Here is a 21,631-nt window from a genome sequence, read left to right on the forward strand (position 1 = left end):
GCGGCTCCCTGCACTCTGACTCTGAGAGCGCCGCCATCCTTTCCTGCAGGGGTCTGTTCATTTCCTCTGCTGTCAGTCAAAAGTTTAGAGGTGGACCTGAGTGGGACCCTCTGGACACCTCCCCGAGACCACCAATGAACTGGACGGGAGGGGCGCGCAGTACTTCTCCTCTCCCTTGAGTGTGCCCTTCCCCTTTCCTGTCCCTTCTGATAAAGTCATGCCTGCGTCGCTGAGTGACGCGTCTGAAGTCTTTCTGACAAGATCACAGGAAGAGGGGACTTGCCTGGGATGCTTCGGCTCCACGCAGCAGGCCTGTGCCCGGAACAGCAAGGTGTTTCTGAAAGATATCTTTTCATCTTCTACTTTGAAAATACTTTGTAAAGGGCCAGAGTTAAGTGACTTAATTGGTATCAAGAGACTACAGTGTTCTAGAAAAAGACCAAGTATGACTCTAATATTTCAGGTCTTATTTTATTATACAACCTAAACAAATAATAAATGATAACATATACGTAGATACTACCAATTTGTTTTTTAAAGTTTTTGTTCTTATTGGTTATGTAAACAAAATTTCCTCTAAGAAAATTTGGGATAGCTATTAGTACCCCATTTCCCCCTCTTCTCTAAAAATGAGAAAACTGAAATAAAAAACCTCACCCATGGTTCTGTGGTTGGTAAATAAAAAGGCTTGGACCCTTTTAAAAAATTATTTATATTTTTAATTGACATGCGGTAATTGCACACATTTATGGGGTACAGTGTGGCATTTCAGGATGTCTATACCCCATATACATACACCAGATCAGAGTCACTGACAAATCTGTCACTCCAGTTACCGTTTCTCTGTGTTGGAACCACTCAAAATCCTCTCTGCGAGCCCTTTTGAAAGATGCCATTCATTATCAACCAGTCGCCTTGCGGTGCCACAGAAAAGCAGCAGCCCCTCCTCTTGTCCAGCCCACTGCTGTGCCTCCTACCCTTCCTCTGCACCCCTCCACCCACATCCTCCTCAGGCTCCTGTGACCACGGTTCCATTATTTGTTTCTAGATCAACTGTCTTCCCTTCCACACGAATGTGAGAACAGGTGGCACTCTTCTTTGCATGCCTGACATTTCACATAATATAATGTCCTTCAGTTTCACTCACAATGCTGTAACAGAATTTCACCTTTTTTATAACTGAATAATATTCCTTTGTATATATTCATATCCCATTTCCTTTTTCTATTTATCCATTCATATCTTGGCTAATGTGAATAGTTCTCATGCAACTGTAGTTGTCCCTTTGACATACTGATCTCATTTCCTTTGGACACTGTTTCAGTCAGCTTTTTCCTCACTGTGACCAAAAGACCTGACAAGAGCAATTAGAGGAGGAAAAGTTTACTTTGGGGACCCACGGTTTCAGAGGTCTCAGTCCACAGATGGCCAATTCCAGTCTTCAGGGCCTGAGGTGAGGCAGGAAATCATGGCAGATGAGTGTGGTAGAGGAAAGCGACTCAGGATACGGAACCATGAAATACAGAAAGACTTCCCCTCACCTCAGACAGCATATAGACCCCAGAGGCACACCCCAAATACCTGCCTCCTCCCCACCCCGCCCGCCCACAGCCACCACCCCGTTAATCCCTACCATCAGGTTAATACACTGGTTCAGGCTCTCACGACCCAAGCATTTCACCTCTAAACTTGAGCTTTTGGGGGACACCTAATACCCAAATCACCACAGACATGCACCCAATATCAGAACTGCGTCAACATCTTGAGGTTCGCTACCTTTGTGAGGAACCTCCACTTGTTTTCCACAATGACTTTACTAATTCATATTCCTGTCAGCGATGTCTGAGGTCCCCTTATCCACCCCTCACGACCACTCGTTATTCTTTTTTATAATGGCCATTCCCACTGGGATGGGATGGGATCTTGTGGTTTCAATCTGTATTTACCTGATGGTGATGTTGAGCATTTTTTCGCATACTTGTTGGCCATCTGTATATCTTTCTTGAGAAATATCTATTAGGTTATTTGCTGTAAATTGAAGCCTTTTGATTTAGACTTTTAAACAAAGACCTAGAATTTTTTTGATAGTTCATCTGTTTGCTGTTCCATTATTTACCACACTGCCAGTAGTGGGTGTGAATTTAAACAGCAGCAGCAATTGAGCATATGACCAAAACCCTCAGTGTCACCGTCCAGGACCACTACCCCTTGGGAAGAAAGACAGCCATTTCTGCTCTGAAAATAAATGTTTCTTTCACTTTTGTTTCTTGCTCCATTTCCTTAACTACTATCAAATTAGATTATAAAAGCTGGCAATGGGTTCTATAAGAGTTTCAAAAAATGATGAAACATATACATAAGGAAAACACAAACCATCTCCTTTATAAGCAGTCCACTTTCATATGATTTTGGATCACTTACTCTAATCATACACTCAACAGGCTCTGAGCTAAGATCAGCATGTCAGGGGTAGGGAGAGGAAACAGCAGGCCACCTTAATTCTGCTTGTTCTTCTGCTTCCCAGGAGAACACTCTAGTAGATTTATACCATAATGTTACTACAATGGGTTGACTTACAAAAGATTTTTCCTATACCAAAACAAAAACTTATGTTCCCCCTGGGAATACATAAAGATCCATCTCCAGAAGCTATCTCCAGCTGGTACTCCATAAACATATCCCGGTGATTGGACTCAGCCCTGAATATGCTCAGAACTAGCAGAATTCCAAACTGCCCAGGTAATACCTGCAGAGAAATTACAAGCCAATAGAAAAAAAATGTGCAATGACAGTGAATTTATGAAGTTGGTATCCTTTTGAATTTTTCTGCTTCAATGGGTAATCTTTATTCATAACCTTTCCAAAGCAAGGCTCATATTCTATTTCTTTTATCATTAATTACTTCTTCATAATCAAAGTTTAAAGTTTTATAATAATAGTGTATTTCCTTTTACACCCATTCACCTAAACCTCTAAATCCAGAAAGGGAACAGGCAAAATTTCTATGCTACGTATTTTCTATATTTCTATATTCCTAAAGAACGGACTGGATTTCTTTAAGGTCCATGTGCTGTGACTCAGGTAACCATGTTTGGCTAACGTGTCTGAGATTAGAGACTGTGGCCTGGTGTAGAGCTATCTTCAGTTCTATAGGTCCAGCTAACGTTCTCTCTTTCTGAAGGGCTTCACAATAACTATTTATTTCATTTACTCAAATGTGGACATTTGATTTACTGGGCACCAGGATCTATGGAACGTAAAGAAGTACAAGCCATGGCCCCAATGTTAGAGTACTTAAAATCTCTAAGATGGATATTCTTTTTTTCAGCAGTCATGAAATATAAGCATGGAATGAACAAAAAAATATTCAGGCCCCTACTTGATAAAATGCTAAAACTCAAGATACAGAAATTAAGCATGAAACGGGGGTTGATGTTTCTTAATTCTGATCTAAAACTTCAGTGATTGAAGTTCATTGTTCTAAAAGTATCAGTAAAACATCCATATAACATTAATTATCTTGACTCAAAAATGCTTGCTAAATTAAACTCCTATCTCTCACACTGTACAAAACTCAACTCAAAATGGATCAAGAACCTAAGAATTAGACCAGAGACCCTGCACCAAATAGAAGACAAAGTAGGCCCAAATCTTTGCCATGTCAGTTTAGGACCAGACTTCCTTAATATGACTCCCAGAGCACAAGAAATCAAACCAGGAATCAAAAATCAGATTTATTTGAGACTAAAAAGCTTTTTTCTCCGCAATGGAAACAATCAAGAAAGTGAAGAAAGAGCCTACAGAGTGGGAGAAAATCTTTGTCACACACACTTTAGATAGAGCACTAATCTCCAGAATTTTTAAAGAACTCAAAAAACTTTACACCAAGAATACAAATAACCTAATCAATAAATGGGCTAAGGAACTGAGCAGACACTTCACAGAAGAAGTGATCAATGGATATATGAAAAAATGTTCCACATCTCTAGTAATAAGAGAAATCCAAATCAAAACTACCCTAAGATGTCATCTAACCCGAATTAGAATAGTGATTTTCAAGAATACAAGCAACAATAGGTGTTGGCAAGGATGTGGGGAAAAAGGTACACTCATACATTGATGATGGGATTGCAGATTGGTGCAGCCACTCTGGAAAGAAGTGTGGAGATTCCTCAGGAAACATGGAAGGGTGGGTCCACCTGACCCAGCTGTTGACTCCTCGGCCTATACACAGAGGACTTAAAATCGGCACACTACAGAGATACAGCCACTTCGATGTTTATAGCTGTTCAATTCACACTAGCTAAACTATGGAACCAACCTAGATGCCCTTCAATAGATGAATGGATAAAGAAACTATGGTATGTGCACACAATGTAATATTATTCAGCCATAAAGAAGAATAAAATTATGGCATTTGCAGATAAATGGAGTTGAAGAATATCATGCTAAGTGAAATAAGCCAATATCAAAAAATCAAAAGCCGAATGATTCTCTGATAAGTGGTTGATGATACATAATGGAGAGGAGGGGGTAAGGGAAGAATAGAGAAAGGATGAATTTGTAGAGGGAAATGAGGGGTGGGGAGAGGGCGGGGGGAAGGAAAGATAATAGAATGAGACAAACATCATTACCCTGTGTACATGTATGATTACACAAACGGTGTGACTCTACTTTGTGTACAACCAAAGAAATGAAAGCTGTACCCCATTTGTGTACAATGAACCAAAATATAAAAAAATAAAAAATTGTAAACAAAAAGAAATATTTGCTAATCTAAATATTTGTTGTTTCTCTTAGAGACAAAATTCTATGTTGACTAATGGAACAGAACAACTTAAATCTACATTGAAACAGGAAGGAATTGCTTCTCCACCTGTGCATGTAGTTTACAAAACTGAAGGGAGAGCCACATGAACTCCTCTTGAATCTGAATTCACAGCTCTAAGGTTTTCTGCTGGATTTTCACTTCCCACTCTGAGCCATGTCCGAGACATCATCTTAAGTATGAACATCTACCTGATCCCTGATGTAAGGGTATTGCCCAGGGCCGAGCTGAGAGGGCACAGTGAAGCAAATGGGTCTTTTCCTCAAGGAGTGTCTCATATTTTCTTTCACAGGTGTCTGCATCTTAGACAGGTGTTCAGTTTTGTCTTCTTCAGTGTTCTGCTTCCTTTGCTGCACTAAAGTCCAAAGTCAACGCCTTCTATTACGTTTGCTTTGTTAGGAAAGCATGACAAGGAAGGAAGGGTCCTTCCTCGCCCTAGCCTCCTTTTCCCATAAATACAGACACATACAGCCAGGACATCTAGAAGTGAACGCAATGCCTCTCTCACACCCCGAAAGCCCTCTCTAAAGAAAAGCTGATAGACTCACTTCCGATAAGCTGCTGCTAACTAAGAACTCCAGATTCCTACTTTGCAGCCAGAGCCTTTGGATTGTGCTTCTTCTGAACAGGGACCTTTGCTTCGTTGCTGGTGTTTCCAGCATCTAGGGCAGTGCAAGATTAGATGTTCAATAAGTGTTTGTTGAATGAATGTACTAAAGTCTTCAGTCTTTTGAATTAACTGTATGTAGTGAACCAGGGGGAATGTTTAATTTCTACCTTTTTGCTATCCCTGAAATACCTCTCCCAAAGCTGCTTCTTATTCTGCATGAGGCCACCCATGTAGTGAGACCCTCCCTACCAGCTGCCTGGCCCACTTCTCCAGCTTGGCTTTGAAGAGTGGAGTCCTTCGCCTCTTCCCTATATCTACGGCAAACACCAGAAACCCCTCTGGGAGTGCTAGAAACGCAGCGTGTGAGGTGAGCTTTCTCAAAGGCTGCCGTCCAAGCTCCGGGCCTACCAAGCCCAAGACCACTGATGATTAGCCCCTCCACAGCACAGACTGTCTCTGTGGGGTGATAGGGAGTGATTAGGCAAGGCCCTGTGTTGGTCCTCCTAGGAGCACCTGTGCAGAGACTCTAGAAAGTATTTAATTAACTGACTGCGCTGCAGAAGTCCCGACTGAGGATAAAAGGTGGAGTTTCAGGATGTTTTTTGTGTGTCTCTGGTCTCCTGAACTGGATTACCCTAATGGAGTGAAATCTTTCAGTATCTCAGAGTTGATCCTCCCAGCCACAGGAAGAATTCTGCAGTTGTTGAGGTCACAAGACTAGCAAACATTCAACAAAGCTGTCCTTTATTAAACATCCTGACTTCTGGGACCGAATCCCCCTAATGCATCACAGCAGAACTTCCAGGAAACAAAGACACTAACATTACATTTCAGCACCTCTGGCTCAGATTACAGAGTTCAAGCCAAGCTTTCTCTTCCATAACAAATTCTAATTTTGAGTGTCTATTCATCTTAAAAACATATATGTATCAGCCCGAAGAGTTAAGTCTCCTGCCCAGGCTGCTCCTAGCAGCAGTGCCTCCACCCCAGCGGCTTTGTCTGGGAGCTGACAGCTGCTCTGCTCCTCAACCAAGGCTGCGCACACAATGGACAGCCCAGCCCCTGCAAGTCTGCGCCCGCCTTTGTCAGGGGAACACAGCATGTTTGTAAACATGTGGCCTGAAAGAAGATTTAGACTGCCACAGCAAGCCTGCGCCCTGCCGATTTCCTGTTTGTTTCTCACATTATGTCACCCCTGGCAACTAATGGGGGACACACAGAGAGAAGGGCACTCCTTTCCTTAAGTCCAGAGTCGGTCAAAATAAAATAAGCCCTCCTAAGTGCTTTCTCAATTGCAGGAAGCTTTATGCCCTTGTTCTTTTCTTCTCCATTCACGTCTCTCCTCCTTTCTCTCTCATAAAAAGAAAAGAGAGATATGGAAACAGGGTAGGGGAAGTGGGAGAAGGCCTTTTCTTCACGGTTCTGACCTGCTGAAGAGGAAGCTACAGTTTGCGTGTGTGAGCTCGCACATCTGTGCACACCAGTGTGCCCAGGTGCCTCAGCCATTCCACCGGGAAGAGACCTCGCCTGTGTGCGCGCCGACTCCTGCCCCCACTCCCCAGGAGACTCAGGCTTGGCTGCTGGACTTCAAGGCTGGCGCTGCGCCTGCCCACAAGGGCTCCCCACGTTGGCAGCCTGGCGTCTGCCACAGCCAAGACAAAGTGAGAGGACTGGAGAGGAGTGAACCAAAGTAAGGAAAGGGTCGCTGAGAAAACTGATCAGTTAGTGCACAACTGTCTTGTTTGCTCCTTTCAAGGAGCAACAGCAAAGAATAAATGTAGCCAGTGATGGTTAATTAGGAGCTCAGAGAATCTAGCACATGTACTAGTGTAAAATGAAAAGGGTATTAAAAAGTAATCAGCTGGCCCATTTTTATGCTTGTGTTCAAGTCACATAAAATAATGAGCCAAACCCTTTGGAGCAGAGCTTTTCAGGCTACAAGGTAATTAAACCCAGTACATTTTCCATCCCAGGAAGCATGACTGAATGAGTGGCAACCAAAGAGCAGCCCTCACCTGCATCCCACCAACACGTCCCTTACAAGTCTACTGCCTTACGCAGTTTGGCCCTGGTAGTTTCTGTGGTACTTTTTCTTTCTCTTTTATTGTCTCAGGATTATCTTTCTATTCAGATAAAGGCTCAGACTTCTTATGCTAACTAAGGACTTAAACATTTTATTAGTTAATTGGCCATTTAGTCCTCAACTCAGCTCTTGGTAATGCTTTTGAGGACACTGTAAACTTGAAGACTTATTCTTTTATTAGAATCCACTAAACTTCTAAAGAATTACTGTTCCTTTATGAAAATATTCTTAGTATTATTAATATTATCATTCACTCATGTTTCTCTACCTCACAACACTAATTACTTATCAGGTAACAGAAGAAAGCTTATCAGGATACATCTTAATTTCCAGTCATATCAGCACCCCAAATTTCACACACCTCTGTAGTTTCATGCGTTTGTTAGATTTAGCAGAGATGAATTCACCGTGACTTAGACTCTCACTCTGTCAAAGGAGTCCTGGCAATGTGCACAAGGTCATCAGAACTTCTGTGAACTCTGCAACGTGAATACATTTTGGCCTCAGTAAGTAAAGATACTCACTTCACTAGGGCTGGGGAGTATTGTGTCTGGCCACAGATATGTCTGAAATCTGGCTAGAAAGAAGTTAAGCCGAGGATTCTGTTAGGTTGGGTAGCAGCCTCTATTTACGTGGTACAGGTAAGGAAATTCAGGGATTGCTGCCCTTGACTCAAAGGGACAGGAGCAGAGGTTCCCTGTCATCAATCCTGCTCCTTCAGAGTATTTAGGATTAGCTACTGCATGAGAAATCCTGAAATGCCCTAAAATTATAAGGTCTTGTATGAGAGACCTTTCGATAGAGATTTTTCCATATATTTGACAATAAGCAATCTTACATAACATTACCAATAATAACTTGTGGAGCAAAGAGAAACTTTTCTAATCTATTAAAAAAAATCATTCAACTATCCTAGAGCAAAGACTAAGTTATTTTTCTATTCTCTCTGTAGAAAACGTACAAAATTATTGCAATATTAGAAGAGTATACAGAAAAAATAGGAAAAATAATTAATAAAAACTATTATACTTTTTATGGCCTTTGGATGCTTACTATATTTATAGTCATAAAATAGAAATTTACTATGATTCTTTTCTTATTTTCAATAAATATTTACATTTATTTATAGGTTTTTGCAATTTTATACTATTTTTCTTTAAGATCCTTAACCACATAAGCCTCCATGCCTCTAAAACCTGAACTTAGGTCAGCTTAATACAAAAGAAAATTCAGCTTATTTGCCTAAAAAAGATTACATTTTTTTAAACTATGCCACATATTCACTTCAAACTAAATTTAGTTACTAAAAATAAAGACATGTTTAAATTTTCCCTTTCTTTTAATTAGTTTCTCAAGATGAAGACCGCATGAACAGCGGCTCCTCACATGGCAGTTCTGTTGGGTTTCTGCACAGCCTGGCTACCAGCATTCAAGCCAAGAACCAACAGACCCTGGGAGAGTGCTTTCCATCTATCGTGTGATGGTCTGTATGCAACCGTCTGCTCTCTCTTCCCGTGACCTCTTTGGTATGAATCTTGCTAAGGGAGGTAAAGGAGACGAACATCCGTCACAAACATACACCATCTGCGTGTCAGCAACGAGGACTCAGCACACACTTCAGCTTCTCTGTGGCTTCGCTGTCTCAGCACAACATGGGACCACTGGCCTATGCCCAGCAGGGACGCTTGCGGGGTCAGAAACGTGACGCCAACAGGAATGACGTGGAAGGAAAGTGAGTGACATCGTATGTGGCATGTCCTGAGCAAATCAGATCATTCCAGAAGGGCTGTGGGCACTTGGTTTAATGGATGATCCCTTCAAAGCAAAGTGATAAACCCTGTATGTTAAGCGATAGCTTGGTGAAATACCCAAAAGACCAAATTTGGAAATCAGACGTTGACATCATCCAGAGATGTAGAACCCCTTCAATCACCAGCTCTTACACCTGTACAGAATGAAGTGTTCTCATTCTGTCCTTCCTCCAAAGACTGGAGCCTATTAGCTAAGCAACTGTTCACACAAGTTCTGCAGGCATGGTAGGGAGGCCGCACGTGGATGAAGCAGGGTAACAGATATGCCATTACGCACTATCTGTCATAGCCTTACATTTTTAGCAATTTCTATTTCTTTCCACCTGCTATCTTAGTTAAAATATCATAACACAGCAAATAACATTTTAACACTTCTGTGACATGTACATATAAATGCTGATAGATTTCAAAGAAATTTTAAAAATTAATGAACTTTCTCATCAGTGATTGCAAATTTAAACCTTGTTCTAACTCCAAGTGTTCTTCCTAAATTCAAGGCCATTCACAGACTCAGCATGATCCCCCAGCCTGGTACTCTGTGCGTTAGGAGGGGCTGGACAGGAAGAGCTTTCACAGGAACTCCAAATGGGAGAATTCACAGCACCACTCAGAGCCAAGGCCCTGGTGGCCTCCTCAAGACTTCTGAGAACTTCAGGCTCTCTGAGCTTACTCTGCCTACATTTCCAAACTGTTACAGCTTTCTACTCCAGGTGGCTTCAGGTAAGACAGAAGTATCACCTCAGTGTATAAATCTTCTCAGGAAGCAATAATACTCACCCCTAGACTCGTTCAAATCCTCCTGGGGCTCTCTTTCTGCTAAGGGGTTTGTCTTCCCTCCTTCCTCCACTGTTCCAGGAGATTCCTGTCCTTTACGATGCCACCTGGCATAAAGGTTAATACTTTCCACTAAGCACCAAGTGCTTTCTTTTATAAGGTCTTCAGGCTTCTGCTGCTTTGTTACTATTCCTTTCCAGAACACTCTGGCGCCAACTTACATCTTAAAGGACTCTTAAGACATTTTTCACAGCCTGTATTTTAAAAACAAAATGAACAACATACTCAGGTTTTGAGGAGACATTCATAGAAATTTCCTCTCTTAACCAAAGAACCATTCTCTAAATCAGAACTCAAATACAAAGGCTCTCATGATAACTAGAAACATCTTGCTAGAAATTGGCTGAATCCTCCTGGCGATACAACCGATTCCAGCTAAATAAGATGAAGATTCTGTCATGAAAATCGCTTTCCTTTTGTCCTCCCTGGTAAGTATTGTTTTGAATGCTCTTGCTAGGAGAAACACAACTAAATGTACAGATAAACCTTCCTTGGATGCTCACTTCTCCCAGGTACAATTACCAGATGCTTCATGGAGCAACTGTGATGCTGTCAGCTTTCTCTCTCCAAGTCAATGGGCTCACTTACTCCAGCTCTGCTCCAGTAGCTTGAAAAGTCCTCACTGAACACCCAGCTGTCTTCCTAATGAAAGCACATGCTGAACAAGATCTTAAGGGCCCACTGGAAAATTCCTCTGGAGTCTGACACTGTGGACGAATCGGCAAGGTGGGGTTTGTGTTGAAACATCCGTAAACTACAAAGAATGTAAGCCAGATACTTAACTATATAGTTCTTCCAAAGAATTCCACAAGTAACTCTTAGTTTCTTGAATTGGAAAAAAATCCCTTATTTACATGAAGCACCATAAGCTGTAACTAAAACTTGATCTTAACAAATTATCCCTGGAAGCTACCGCACAAAATTTTGTTATACAAAAAACCTACTTTCGAAGGAAAAAAATCATCCCCAAGTGCAATAAACATACTGGGGACGATGAAAAAGGGATGTTCCTGAAACTCAAAGGGTGGCATCTCAACTGGCATTCCTTCATTAGTTCCCGTGCCATGACCTCCAGCATGATTCTGGTTATGCTCCACTCGGAGCCAAGGGTTCTGAGTCACCGCTTCACCGAGGTGATCAAGAATAACGCCAGAATGTGCTTCTCTTCCAGGTTCAGAATGTGAAAGGGGAAGGCCTGAGGCCTGTCTGCGGGTTGTCTCTCAGGTGGCCCACCTCTGCTGCTGCTGCTGCTGCTGCTGCTCCAGCAGTCCAGGGCTGTTCAGGAGGTGGCTCACGTCATGAGCCATCCCGGCTGTCCCTGCAGAGGTCTGTCCTGGCTTACTTCTCACACCAATCCACTCTGCCACAGAGTAATCATCTGAACACGTTAATTTGGTTGAAAAATCTCCAGAAGTTCCCCAGTTCTTATGGAAAAAGTTCAACACCTTTGACCTGAGGTGCGACCCCTAATCCACTCAGGCTCCTGCTGCCTGGAGCCTCACCCCACTGCAACCCTCTGCTGGCACGGGGCACCCTGCCCTTCCCAACACACCCTGCCCCGTCCAACCCCCGCCCTTAACTCAACTGCTCGTCTGAGGGCCTGTTCCATAGATACTCCTGTGTCCTCCACGTAAGAGCTTCTCCAAAGACACTGCCTCCAACCCGCCTACATTCAAAACCTCATGTCCTCTGCAGAGGCAGCATTTGCTAAGGCCACAGGCCCATGAAACCTACCACGTGGCGCCTGTGTCTGCCTTCCCCGCTGCAGCAGACTCTAGAACACCGCGCGTTTGATACTTTAACCACATTTATCAACTTCTCAGAACCTCCCCACCCAAGGCCCAGCAAAGAGTTTGCTACTTAGTTGAAATATCATTGCCTAGCTGCTTCTGTTGGTAGCTTTCTATGTACAAATGGTAAGAAATGGTTTAGAATAACTGAACACCCAAGGAATACAGTTGATTTATTGGGAAAAACAAAAAACAAAAAAACAATGTCTGTGAAGAACATGCTGGGTTAGTAGAATAGAACAGACATTATTACCTCATGTACAGGAAAACGAGAAATTATACTCCATTTATGTATGATTTATCAAAATGTATAAATGCATTCTACTGTAGTGTATAACTAATTAGAACAAATTAAAAAATTAATAATAAAAAAAAGAATACCTTTGGCAAACTTCCTACTCTCAACTGATTCCCTACAAAGACAGAAATCTGTCCAAAATTGCAACAACCTGATCACTTGGAATATACTGTGCTGGTGTACTTAAATGACATTTCTTCCCCATGACTTTATTTTAAAGCACCAAGTAAAACAATTATAATAGGACAGTGTGTACACACAGGGTGTCACAACAAAAGACATAAACAACACAGTGAAAACACCATCAATCCCCACTCCCGCCCCTCGCTCATCCTGGGTGCAACCTCGCCAGCTTCTGGGGTATCCGTATGCAGACAGACCTCTTATTCTCTCTCATTGATCATGGTTCTGTTTTAAAATTAGAATGCTTATAGGACTTGAAAGAAATGGTGGTTTCCCTTAGTTCATGTGACTATTAGATTTCTAAAAGCCTTCAAATGCAATCAGGAAAGCAAGCGAGTGCTCAGGGTGGCACTCTGGGTCTGAGTCCCTGCACGTACACACACAGTGAGAGGACTCTGGCCCTCCCAAGAGAGTCCCTATAGCAGACAAAAAGCAGTACAACAGGAAACTGTCTTTGGGCCAATGCAGCCCTACATCATGTGATGCCTGTGCGTTCTGGTAATGAACTCTCCCGAGGACTACTGCCTCTCTCCCTCACACACAGATGCACATGGAGCCTTAAGACCACAGGACCGGCCAGTAACTGGAATGCAATTTACCCCAGGTTTATCAGACTCCAACCTCAAGTGCAGTGTTGACTTTTCTACTTATAGGATTCCCCACTCCCTTCTTCCCTTCCTTTTGCAGTCTTGCAACCAAGTGAGGCCACTTAGAAATATTTTCAGGTTTCTAAGGCATTATTATGAAGCTAAGTGTAACATAATTCTAGGATTATTTCTAAATAGCTTAGAGGGAAAATAAACAAACCAAAAGATATTCTGGATGATTAGTTTCTCACTCCCCAATTTCACGACCTCTATAAAAAGTCTTAAAAATTCACATGAAGTGAGTTTGTCTTAAGAATTTTAGGGTTGTTGGCTTGCTAACATAGGAACATGATAGATGTTGTTTTAAAATTAGAATGCTTATATGACTTGAAAGAAATGGTTTCCCTTCATTCATGCGATTATCCAAAAATTGATTTGATCAATACTAATGCTCAGAAAATGAAGTCTGATACAATGTAAATGAACTCTGTAACTTCCCTGAATTGTCCCAAAGTCCTTTATGAGTTCTTCATATCTTCTAATTTTTCTGTCATTGTGAGATGTATTTTCTTTTTTGATTTGGAATTTAACATGCATAACTGAGGCACGAAGTTAATATCTGAAGTACTTCTCTCTTCATAAGGGGCTATAATTAATTATATATTGAATTAACAGAAAATGTAAAGAGTGCACAAGAAGATAGTTGAATAAATGGACTGAATTTAGTCTCAAAATGTGACATGCCCCAAGTTTTTTTTTCTCATTTCTTTAGTCTGCTCATCCACTCATGACATAAACTGACTAACTCTGCTGAGACTATGATGTAAGATAATGGCTTATTATGTATTATTACTGCTGTTACTACTTTGTTCCCTGGTTTCTTCATCTATAGAAAGAATCAAGCCAGCTGAGTAATCTCCAAGGTCATTTCAAGGACTGATAAATATCCCATCCTATTTTGTCTTGAGAACTGATCTGAAATTCTGGGCAACTTAGGACAACTGGGCAGAGGAAGAGCTGGTTAACTGTCACCTGGAGCTTCCTCTGGTTCAGTCTTCTTATCTTCTCAGCTTCCCTGAGTCCTCACATTCTAGTGGGACTTGGTCCTCCATGCTGTTTGTCTCTGATTAAGTCAAGACCTCCACTACCGTGGGCAATGAGGGAGAGATTTCTAGCACTAAACCCACTGTGCAACTCCTGTCTGGGCACTTTGGACATGCAGTTGAGTGAGCTGTGGTTCCTCATCTCTGGTGATTTGATGGCACCATCCATTTTAAGCAGTATCCTTCTCCTTCTTTCATAACACAGGGTAACAGCTTAGGACATCATTACTTAACTTGAAAGACAGCAGCAACACCAGGATCAGATCCACTTTGTTACAGTACTAATATGAAAGTCTTTAAGTATTTCAGTTCAAATAAAATGGAAGACTATCACATCTGGTGAGTGATAAGCTAAGAAATATAGAGTGCAGAACATGTAAAGCCTATTACTATTCTAATAGTTCATTCATCAAAAAGTCTGCCCAAGCTCAGTTATTTTGGAGAGGATTCAAGACATTAGGACTAAAAAGAGATCTGACTTCCGTTTTTCAAATGGCAAAATAGGTCAACTAGCTATATCCTCATTCAGCAATAACTAAAATATCCACAGGAGAAATCACTTCCTTGAGAACAAGATTAATTTGCAATGCGCTGAACTCCAGAACTGCAAGTTTGCCACAGACATATTTTAGAGCTGCAATCTCAATCTTGTGCCAAGTGTTTATTCAGTATTATTAAAGTAATTAATGATATTCAAGATATTTTCCACAACCCTCTGTAAACTGGTTGAAACAGCCTTTCTCATAATGAAGAGCCTGTAAAAAGCCTTGGAATGCCAGTCAAATTTCAAGTTAATCAAAAAATGTTACATATTTTCATAATTATAAATTCTATTTGCCAACGATAATTTATTTTTGTCTTTTTCTTTGGAATTCCTAGTTGTGGAGAGATAATGAAAGTGGGCTCTAGATTTAACAATTGGCTCCTGTTGATGAGGCAGCCTTGACAAACCACAGAGGCTAGAAAGCTGTTTTCCTGCTGTGTCCACTGTTTCCTTCAGCGCAACTTGAATTTTATCAACAGAGTTCTGACATCATTTCCTTTCTAAGGTCTATTGTTTAACTCTGGTGGAAAGAGGCAGGAAAAGGGCAATATACTGATTTATATAAAAGGTTCTTGTCAGAAAATGTTTTCTGGGGTATTTTATTTCCTCATTATGAAATATGATACTGGCAATCTTCACATGTAACACAAAAGCATAGCAGATTTTTTGGTTTTGGGGGGTTGTAATTGTTTTTGTTTTTGTTCAGGGACTTTCTTATCTCTCCATTACATTTTTTAATTGGCAAATGATACTATGTATATTTATGGGGTAGACTATAATGTTTTGATCTAAAAAACATTGTGGAAACATTCGAACTAATAAACATAGCCATTACATTTGGAATAGAAACTCTGTTTGAGATATTACTTTTTATTTTCTCTCAAATTCTACACAGAAATTTTTATATGAGGATCCTCTGAAATTAAGAAAAAATGAAAAGAGAAACAAAAATCAAATACCCTCATGGCTAGTGAAGATTGAGTTGTCTTCTGTGATTCAACAGTCTATTCTTAGAGCAAATCCAGCTAAAATGGAAAGGATTAGACTCTGAGTTGATCAAAGATTGGCGGAGGGTTGGGGTTTAAGCTGGACTTAGAGGCTGGTAAAAAGCAGGGAGAACACAGTGGTAATGAAAAGTGAATGATTCCTGGAGGTTTGCTTTAATCCTGTTTTTCTTCTCATTGCCACAGTCTGTTTCAGATATGGGGTTTAAAAAATAAGGGCAGAATATGATCCTTCAGATCAGACTGGAGGCCATTCTTCCCCGTGCTGTTAATGGTGGTGCAGCGCCACCTTCCCGAGGCCGGCTCTCCTCTCATGACCCTCAGCCCTCAGTGACCGCTGCTGGGCTTGAACCAGGAGACAGACACTTGCCCCCGTGGTTTCACTCTCAGAAGGTGCAGGGCGAGGGGCACCAGGCACCTACGATCACATGTCTGCCTGACGCCAGAAACTGTTCTCTGCGAGCATTTATTTAAATGTATTCAGAAGAACAAGATACACAATACAGGCACATCCACCTCCGCCACCAGAAACCAAGTATTCACCACCAGGATTCCTAGAACTCCCCCTCCTTCTCAAAGTCTGATGATGAAACAACTACTCTACATACTTACTTATTGGATTGTGTGGTTTTTAAAATAAGAACTTGACAGGTTCGTGTAAGATAAGTTTTGGGATAAATAGGATAATGCTTAGGATAGGATAATGCTTAACTTCATATGCAGCTGACATCAATATCTGATTTGTATGCAAGAAGCACATGTGAAATCTACACATAAAAACGTAAAACATCCCACCCATCTGTAAAGAAACATTCTGAGGGGTTTCATCAAGCAGACTGTAAGCTCTGTGGGGGAGGGGGGGACGACAGTCTTCATCCCTACAGCATCCCAGGGAGCTCTTCCTTCAGCTCACGTCCCAGTGGGCACCTCAGGTCCTGCCAAGCACTGGAGTGGGATGAAATACAACAGGCACAGGCTTGAGGGTCAGAGGGCAGTGTCTCCATACTACATCTGACCTCACGGGCTGATTACTCACCCTTCCTGTTTCCTCATATGTCCAAAACAGGGATCCATGTCTCCTCCCTGACCTGGTAGGTAGTTTTCCAGAACACACATAATAGCCGGGCACAGTGGAACACACCTGTAATCCCAGCAGATCAGGAGGCTGAGCAGAAGGATCTTGAGTTCAAAGTCAACCTCAGCAACAATAGGGCACTAAGCAACTCAAGTGAGACCCTGTCTCTAAATAAAATACAAAATAGGGCTGGGGATGTGGCTCAGTGGTTGAGTGCCCTTGAGTTCAATCTCCAATACAAAAAAAAAAAAAAAACACGCACAAGTAAAGCGCCTTAGAGAACAGGGGGCTGGCAGTGTCTGCTGCAGCTCTTGGGAGCACCAGGAGGTCTTGTCAAGCCCCCAGATCCTGCAGGATTTATGGCAACACACAGTCTGGCCTAGCACAGCCTCTGTGAAGACTTCTGTTGCTGCCATCACGGTGGAAATGTCTTGATGGGAATATTACAAAGTCAGAGTACAGTAGACCAAGCTCAACTTCTTCTCTTGTGTAGAGTTCTTTCCAGATGCCCAGAAAAGGCTGTCCTGCCTTCTACTGTGGTTGCCCATGGGCTGTCATAATGGAGAAATGATGCTTGCTGGCTACTCCTAAACTCTGAACACGTGGACAAAACACTCAGTCCTTCTTGCTCAAGTATGATGCTATGATACACCTCAACAGCTTAAAACTAAAGCACACACACACCGAGGGTTCCTGACCTAAGCACCTGGGCCAGCTTATTCTTTCTCCTTGTCTATGGCCACTGAAATCTTCCCTAGAGGTTTTAAAACCTAACTTCTCATGGGAATGAACTCGAAGACAAAATGTCTTGCTCAGACCTGGCATGTAACACAGGTGTCTTTAGCCACCCTTCCGAGGCGGCACCATCAGCAATGTCCACAGAACCCTGCACAAGTAGGCAGCTCTGCAGGCCTACACGCTGCACTCGCCCACACCTGAGGTCCAAGGACTGTCAACAGTAGGCTGCATCTTACTGTGTTTTCTTTCAAGGGAGTTCAGAGGGTCTGTAGGGCACTCTACACAGTGTGCCTCCTTAAAAATCACCTGGAAACCCCTCTCCCATCTCCAACTGCCACGACAGGAGCCCAAGACTGTGGTCAAGGCCCACCCTCGACGCCCATGCTCTCTACCCCCACTCACAACTGAACCCTCCCCTGTGATGGGAAATGGCACCCCTGGATTCAGATGTTCTTATAGAGAGGCATCTCCTCTACAGCGAGCAGAGCAATGTTCTTTATCATCTAGTCAGACTTACTCATACTTGTGATTTTCATATTTCAGCTGTCCCCTACAGAACTTTTGTTAAAATAGAATACAAAATTATTCAAGTAATTATTTTATCAGACGATAATCAGGGAAGGGATGGAAATCCCAGGGCAACGCCCACACTGACTGAAGCCTCTAAAACTGAACCATCGTTCATAGGAGACAGAAGAAAGGCCCGGGCTGCAGCCAGGGTGAGCAGGGCACGTCCCGTTTGGAGTCAGTACAGGTTACATTTGTTCAATACTTTCTGCTTGTCTTCTTCTCTGTTCCTTCCACTAAATCTTCCCACCTTTGGGGCAGGGCTAAGTCTTACTGTTTTGCCCCCCAGGTCTAGTATTTTATTCTAACATCAAATGGTCACTCGATAAATGTTCAGGAAGAATGGGTGAACAAATGAAAATGTCTATGGAAACTAACATTTTGTAGGTGTTAAACATAAGGCACAGCAAAGAAGAGGATTCTCAAAATCGGCAGCTCACTAGCCCAAGATGACGGCCGCCTCTGAATGGAGTCGTGCTAATGAGATTCCTCCCTCCTGGACTGCCCTCCTTTAAAATCACGCAGGGACAGTAGTGCCAACAGACCATCTCATTCAACGTCAGGAACACAGGCAGCTTTGCGATGGGTCTATTGTTGGAGTCCACGGTGGCTAACAGACCCCATCTGCCTGGCTCAGGGCTGTAATCCCCTTGCTGGGCTCTCAGCTGGGAGCTCTTCAAGGCGAGGCCTGGTGGGGGCAATCCGGCTGTCTTCTCAGCTGCCTCTTCCTGCAAAGTATACTGTGTCTTCGCCATCTCTCCTCTGAAAAACTGCTATTGTACCAGGCCTACAAACTCTAGATTTTGCACACTTGAAGAGTGTCAAAAGTAGCAGAAATCTGAGCTTCCCAAACTTGATCTGCCCCTCCTTGACCTTCCCCCGTCACCAATTAACACAGGGTCTTTCTTTACCCTGATGGCTGCCAGCTGTGTAAAGGGAGATAAATTAGCAGCTTCCCTAGTCCAACCGCTCAATAAGGGTGAGAGCAAACTGACAAGATGGCCTGTGGCCTTAGCACCTAGATTGCAAATCGTTTGGAATTCACAAAAGACTTTAAGACCATAAACAGAAACCACAAACTTTTGAAAATTCCATCTCCCTTATCTGATTGAGACAGATCCAGGTTATCTCAACAGTTAAATGGCAATGCATTTTAAATGTAATAGGAGGCAAATCTAGATACTCTATAGAATATAAGCACAAGAAAAGAATCACTGCCTTATCTCAGAGTCTCGAGGAAAAGTAAGTTTTCTTTAAGAAAATTTTTAACTGACAGAGTGGCCGGTTGATAGTTTTCTAACTTTTAATAACACATACCAAGTTTCAGTTTTCAGATTAGATGATATATTGAGCATCCCTAGCTCCTTTGTCATGGTACTTCATGCAAGGTCATGTCCTGGTGAATGACGGTCTATGTGTTTAGATGATTAATACGGAATATACAAATTCTATGAAGAGGAACCTCATCATGTTTACTACTTTATATGTTATCCTATGTAAAAAGACAGTATTGGTTGAATGAACGAAGACTGAATTGATGACCATGTGAATTAAAATATACTGAGTGAAATATTTATACATGAATAGGCATAACAGACTACAAAATTATAAAACCCAAATACACTCAATTCCACATAAACATTTAATGCAGGATATTTCCACATACTAAAGGGGATATTTAAGTTACTAGAGGTACAGTATCAGTTTAACCCAATAGCAACTACATAAAGCACTTTAATCTACATTATACACCATAGAACAAATTCCCTATTGTCAAGTGTGCCACAGAAAAAAATATTCATAAATTCTCTGAGAAAGAGCTAGTAAATGCATAGGCTTATAAATACCTATAATTCCTAGGCTTAGAAGCAAAAGAAGAAATACTAAAGTAAATAATCAACACAGGAAAATTCCTAGCTTGTTTGTAAAACTTAAATGGTAAACATACATAGAAAAACATTTGCAGTAAATATTAAAAAGTTTACATTTTAAAATATAAATTCATAGCAAAGTTGGAAATAAACATAAAACATGATTAGGCAATTATTTCCGGAGACTAGGCAGTTAGTGAACTAATAATGCACACAGAGGTCTGCAGTCCCAACAGTTAGTAACACAGAATAGAAACACACCATGGCACCTCAAAATAGCTACTGTCAGTGATAACAGTCAGCACGCTTCCAGAGTACAACAAATAGTACAATGTTTCATTTTTGATCAAAAATTAGCACTTTTTGAAAAATAATGAAAATATGTTCTAAATACTATATACATCTGTATATCCTATTTCAAAGATTCCATCCTTAAAATTCACCCATCCTTAAAATTCACAAGAAACCATTTTCTGTATGAAGACATTCATTGTATTTTTATTTAGATATAGAAAACAGCAGCCAAAAAATGTACAAGAACAAGGAAATAGTTAAACAATTATGGAATACTATTCAAAGGGGAAAATGGAATGAGAAATACAGATTCACAAAACTTGTGTTAGTCACAAGAGGAAAATGCATCCTTACCTACAGAACATGACAGCATCTGTGTAAGACGTGCATCTGGACACGATTTGGAACATCTGCACCTGGTGGGATGGAAGGGAGACATCTTTCTTTCTTGCTCCTTCCTCCTGTGGCCTGGAATTAAGATATGATCAGGAGTTCCAGAAGCTTCTTTCAACACTGAAGGGAAGAGCAGAACTGAGGGATGGTCAGGCTGGAATCTGTCTAAACTTTTATTTAAACCTCCACTATTTGTTTTTTCCTGTTATCATTAGTTTGTGCTGTTAGTCTAATGCCTCTAACCTAATCCTAATCAATATGTAATTTTTAAAAAGTTTCATTCAACATTTAGCACAAATAAGCAACTCCAAGTTTTAATGAAAAATTTAAACTAAATATAAATGTTTTTATTTAGAATGTAACTTGTTATACTGAATATCATACTTTATGGTCCTAAATGTGTTATCTATCAAGGCATTTACTAAAATAAAAAAAGGTATACTGCCACATTGTGCTCTTACTAAAAGTCATGAAATTTAAAAGTTTTGTAAGGAACAGATTCAACTCATATTCATCCTTCTGTTTCCAGTGCATTTCCTACCCTCTTTTTTCAGTTTTTCTCTTTGTTTTAGAGCCGTCAAGTTCCTCTCATGGGAACTGACTGTTTAGTTTTGGCAGTCACAAAATATGTTCCCAGGACAAATGGCCCACGTATACTGTGAAGTGTATACATAATTCCCAGCTCAGAATAATACTACATGTTAACAAGCAGATGCACACAGCTGGCTTTTTGAAAGATTTGGCAAAGTTCACTCTTTGTTCAGCTTTCTTAGGTTTAATCCTTATAGGATTTTTCCTCAATATTTTACGCTGGCCTTACTTTACACAAGATGACTTAAAATAAGAACAAAAGAAATCTAAGCACATATATAAGGCATATACACAAAAATTAAGTTCTACAATTTTGGGTTTTTTTTGCTTTTTTGGATTCTGATGATTAAAACTTCAATATCACTATTTTTAAACACTGTACATAATACTTACAACAAATCAAATATCAGGAAACATTAAAATGTCA

At 41.2% G+C, this 21,631-nt stretch overlaps 1 long non-coding RNA gene across 1 annotated transcript in view; it reads right to left on the reverse strand.

Moving 5' to 3' along the window:
* LOC306669519 overlaps positions 1-20,721 on the reverse strand; it is a 111,497-nt gene extending 90,776 nt beyond the window's left edge. Inside the window, exons 1-2 of the long non-coding RNA XR_013766142.1 lie at positions 20,575-20,721; positions 10,110-10,360 (exon numbers count right to left, since the gene is read on the reverse strand). This is a non-coding gene — a long non-coding RNA (uncharacterized lncRNA). The remainder of the gene's footprint in view (positions 1-10,109; positions 10,361-20,574) is intronic.
* Between the last annotated feature and the right edge of the window lie 910 nt (positions 20,722-21,631).

The sequence above is a fragment of the Sciurus vulgaris genome (genome assembly GCF_902686455.1).
Source record: "Sciurus vulgaris genome assembly, chromosome: 9".
NCBI lineage: Eukaryota > Metazoa > Chordata > Mammalia > Rodentia > Sciuridae > Sciurus > Sciurus vulgaris.